The sequence below is a fragment of the Littorina saxatilis genome, unplaced genomic scaffold (genome assembly GCF_037325665.1).
Source record: "Littorina saxatilis isolate snail1 unplaced genomic scaffold, US_GU_Lsax_2.0 scaffold_2388, whole genome shotgun sequence".
NCBI classification, from domain to species: domain Eukaryota; kingdom Metazoa; phylum Mollusca; class Gastropoda; order Littorinimorpha; family Littorinidae; genus Littorina; species Littorina saxatilis.
Window position 1 is genome coordinate 1 of NW_027126459.1, and position 5,000 is coordinate 5,000.

Below are 5,000 nucleotides of genomic sequence, written 5' to 3' on the forward strand. Positions count from 1 at the left end.
CCAGAAATAAATTCATCAAAAAATGTCAACTCACAACAGCAAGAGTCAGTGTGTCGATTGTTCATATGTGACAAAGTTGAGGGATGAGCTTATCCTATGTTAAAGCCTGGCCAGAACTGAGACGGTGACGAGAAGTAGTGTGCCTATAATGACACAATGCTTTCTTCGTAAGCAATTAGATTCAACATCTCAGATCTGGTCAGGCCTATACAAATGCCATCTCTCAACTTGGTCCATACAAAAATCATGAACCTGGCTTAATTCTGTACAGAGTGGGAATTTGTTTTTCTCTTTTTCGAAATCCAAAATAAGCAAAATCAGGTCTTAAAATCAATCAATCAATATGAGGCTTATATCGCGCGTATTCCGTGGGTACAGTTCTAAGAGCAGGGATTTATTTTATCTTTTTATTTTATGCAATTTATATCGTGCACATATTCAAGGCGCAGGGATTTATTTATGCCGTGTGAGATGGAATTTTTTTTACACAATACATCACGCATTCACATCGGCCAGCAGATCGCAGCCATTTCAGCGCATATCCTACTTTTCACGGCCTATTATTCCAAGTCACACGGGTATTTTGGTGGACATTTTTATCTATGCCTATACAATTTTGCCAGGAAAGACCCTTTTGTCAATCGTGAGATCTTTAACGTGCACACCCCAATGTAGTGTACATGAAGGGACCTCGGTTTTTCGTCTCATCCGAAAGACTAGCACTTGAACCCACCACCTAGGTTAGGGAAGGTGGGAGAAAATTGCTAACGCCCTGACCCAGGGTCGAACTCGCAACCTCTCGCTTCCGAGCGCAATTGCGTTACCACTCGGCCACCCAGTCCAAGTCCAAATGGAGCAAGTCTTAAAATGGGAGTGAATTTACAGATGTTATGAACAAGAAGTCTGCGAAAACAGGGTCATTAATAGGAAGGAGTCTTAGATTGGGGTGTCTTAAAAGGGGCAGGGGTGGAGGCCACTGTAATGACCATGAAATAATCAAAATAATACTATCAGTCATCTTATTCTCTACCAAATTTCTAGAGGTCAAGACAATGATACAGATTATTTACTTGTGTCACTGTTAGTGTCATTCTATGAATAACAGACCGATAGAAAGAGAGCTCTGTGTCTTGTACCTGGGTTCGTGCTCAGTTGCTTGAAAATTGACTTGTCAGAGGTTCTTCTTCAGCCTTACACCAGCCTACAGCGGTAGCTTCTACTTCACCAAACTTTGTTCTGAAACAAAACAAATAAAACACATATTCAGGGTCAAGCATATGTATCAAATCATGATCACACAATTAGACCTTCTTCTTTGGTCAGTACTATTGAAGATTTGTTAATTGTTTCTTGTTCACAAAAGCACTAATCAAAAAATTGCTCCAGGGGCTTGCAACGCAGTACAATATATTACCTTACTGGGAGAATGCAAGTTTCCAGTACAAAGGACTTAACATTTCTTACATACTGCTTGACTAAAATCTTTACAAACATTGACTATATTCTATACAAGAAACACTTAACAAGGGTAAAAGGAGAAACAGAATCCGTTAGTCGCCTCTTACGACATGCTGGGGAGCATCGGGTAAATTCTTCCCCCTAACCCGCGGGGGGTTGTACAAGATAATGAAATAGAGTGAATTTTGAAGTGCATTCATAATTAAAGCCCAATCATGTGGTTTAACCTACCTAGTCTTGAAAAGCCTGTCCGAGGAAACAGATCAAGCACCCTTCCGCAGACCTTCCTGACGGAAGAGTCTTGGTTGTAACCGCTCACTTTCTAAAGTAGTCCATAAGCAGTTCCATGTGCCTATGTTATCACTGTAACCAGCTCCTTTGTGTACCTGTGATCTGGATGAGCTGCAACACATAAAACTTTCATATGAACACTATGTCAAGTATACCAGTTAGCATCCATCAAACACTGACTGACTGAGGAGCATCACAAGATCTGTTCTAAGGAGGTAACAACTATTGTCACAAAGTGTTTATGATACAGCTGCAGGCACATGGCACTGAGTGGTCAATTGGTGAGGGGGGGGGGGGGGGCAGAAGTTCTGCTCAGTCTTGTCTGCTGATACTACACTTTGTGGTGGTGTAAGGCAGGGAATCACCAACCCAACCACTGGCCCCGCCCACCTGGTGTCGAGTGCCTGTGGATACATCAGTCCCAGTCATGGCTGGCCCCCGGTTGACAACTGCCATGTACGTCATGTACGAGTACATTTACTTTGCAGTACAGATTAGTTTTCAATAGCAATGACATCATGGACGCACACCTGCCCAACGCAGACAAGGACAGCAAAATCAGGGACCAAACGTGATAAAGAGTAACTAATCGTCACAAACATCAAAATGCTTTGCATTTCTTGACCAGATAACAATCATTTCTGGGCAATTGAAGATTATTATTCCACCTACAGGCTATCACCCCCATGGCTGTTACTTGTAACACATTTCATTTCTTAAAATATGTTTTGTAAAGTAATACTGTAGTTAATAGATTTCTCTGAAAGGCACATTCCTTCTCATGAAAACAATTTGGCTCACCGTCTAAGATCTGGTCAGGCTTTAAAATGGGATAAGACATGATCTCTTAACTTGTTCACATACCCACAATGAACGGTCTGGTTGCTCTCTGCGCCAAGTGCGATTGTGTTATGAATAAATGCTGTAAAAGCTACAACTGTACTAGCTCATTTAAAAAAAAAATCACAAAATGTCACTTCACCACAGCAAGCAAACAGTGTGTTTATTTCTGGTATAGAACAGACACACACATACACACACACACACACATACACCAAAGCAACACAAAAGCCCAAAACATGCCTACCATCTAAATGAGGAATCCAGTTCCAACTGTCTTCTGCCAATATAACACTGCCAGAGACACCATGGTGTAGAAAGTCAGTTTAAAGAGAGACTACCTGAAAGAAAAATGATACAATAATAATAAAACACCCAGTGCAATAGACATACTTGCTCGTTAAAGGCTTACTTTACCATGTAAAAACATTTTGCTTCACAGTCTCAGATCTTGTCAGGCTTTTACTTGGGATAAGATCATCCCTCTACTTGGACGAATAGCAACATAGATCAGCTTGAATGCTCTCTGTGCAGAGTGGTTTTTGTTTGTTTGTTAAAGAATTAGTTTTGTTAACAACACTGGTACCTTTTTGTGAAAATATTTCATCACACATTTTAACTCACCACAGCAAGCAGTCACTGAATATATAATTTTTTGTATGTGGCCAAGATGAGGGATTCCATGTTAAAGCATAGCCACATTATACTGTAGTGACAAGGCAAGTTCAGAGGTTGAAATTGCCAGGGTCATTTTCCATCCCCATGTAGCCTGGATTTAATTACTGGCATGTTTTTCAGTTAAAGAGATGTGTCACTCAGAATGACAGGAGATGGTTCACTCAATGCAGAGCATAATATAACATTGATTTCTTCATGCCATCTGATTTGCAGTTGAATTCACAGGGCGAGAAAAATTCTAGACTGTCCTCAACATTCTATGCTGACTGTAAATTGTAATTATATAATACATCCACCCAAGCTAACTGGTACACTAATCACTTGCTCTGGCTTACTTCTTTTTCCAACATAATAAATCTGTTATTTGTACTTTAGCCTTTTGTGGTAAAATATTCTCATTACCACCAGTTGCACTCACAAGCTATTGCACTAGTGTATTTTGGAAATGATCAAAGGACTTACTTGTGTTCTACAACAGCACCATGTCAGTGTTGCGGGAAGAATGAGGCAGGGCTTGGTAATAACTGAGACCTGCAAGTAAACAGAACATATTTAGAATCCCAGCATGTGTTATAATTTGTGTATATTTATATTATAAGGTCTTACATTGCAATAACAAACACACACACACACATGCACACACTCATTCAATGTGCTCTATGTGCTAAGAATAAGAGTGATTGTTTAATGAATTAACGCTGAAGAAGCTACTAGTTGCTTAAACACATTCATAGCAAAATGTCACTTGATCACCACATCAAGCACACTGTATCTTCATTTCTGGTTGTATACATTGTATGCAAGTGGAGGGATGATCTTATTCCATGTAAAATCCTAGCTCAGCTGATCTCTCTCAACTTGGATTCATACCAAAAATCAGGAGCCTGGGTGTTTCTGTTCAGTGGGCATTTCCCTATTTGTTTTATTTGAATGCATTTCTTAAAATTAATAAAAAGAACACTTCCTCTGCATAGCCGTCAGGATGTTGGTTCCACCTTTAGGAATGTGTCTTAGTGGACGGACAATCTTATTCCATGTACATGTTCCATTCCTTCGTGCATTATGTGATTCTACTGTATTTTAGTCATAAACAATGACCTTCATTCTAATAAGAAGAGACTATTATTACCTTTCACCTCGGACGTGTCAACTCATATTTTGCCGCTGAGTCGGCGGACAGTTGCTGGAAACCGAGTCCGTCGTCACACCATACTTGTTCGATCACAGTTTCTTTGTTCATCGGCCGAAGCAGGCCCCTCCTTCGCTCCCGTCTCGGCCACAGTTTCCTCAGTGCAGTCGGGCATGAGAGCCCGCCCTTGAACGCACTCTCCCCTGTACCGCATAGTTTTAAACCTCCCCACCTTTTTAATCTCCCTGTTTGCCGGAGCTAACCACTATCGGTAACAGTGACTCAACCGCAGGACTCTGAGACGTTCGCAAGAACCCAGTCCTCTTCGGAAGAAGATGATGATCAAAGATGCATTGCCGACGCCGGCCATGTTGAATTAGTGAAAACCGAAACGTGGAAGCGAAACTAACTTATCTTCGGGAATCAATTAGGAAAATTATATGTGTAGTAGGTAGAAAAATGGCATTTAATGAGACAGATAAAACTCGGATCAAATGAGAAAGAAAGAACTATCCAAACTTGCAAGCACAGCCGCGGTAGTCCTAAGTACGTACTGAAGTTCCCGATCCATGTTTTAGTCTAACCAGCGCTGTCTCTAGTCTAT

The 5,000-nt window shown here is 40.8% G+C and overlaps 1 long non-coding RNA gene across 1 annotated transcript in view; it reads right to left on the reverse strand.

The window, feature by feature from the left end:
* Positions 1 to 1,143: 1,143 nt before the first annotated feature.
* LOC138954885 (uncharacterized) overlaps positions 1,144 to 5,000 on the reverse strand; it is a 3,951-nt gene continuing 94 nt past the window's right edge. The window contains exons 1-4 of the long non-coding RNA XR_011452007.1: positions 4,397 to 5,000; positions 3,730 to 3,798; positions 2,837 to 2,930; positions 1,144 to 1,860 (exon numbers count right to left, since the gene is read on the reverse strand). The exon at positions 4,397 to 5,000 is cut by the window's right edge and continues 94 nt beyond it. This is a non-coding gene — a long non-coding RNA (uncharacterized lncRNA). The remainder of the gene's footprint in view (positions 1,861 to 2,836; positions 2,931 to 3,729; positions 3,799 to 4,396) is intronic.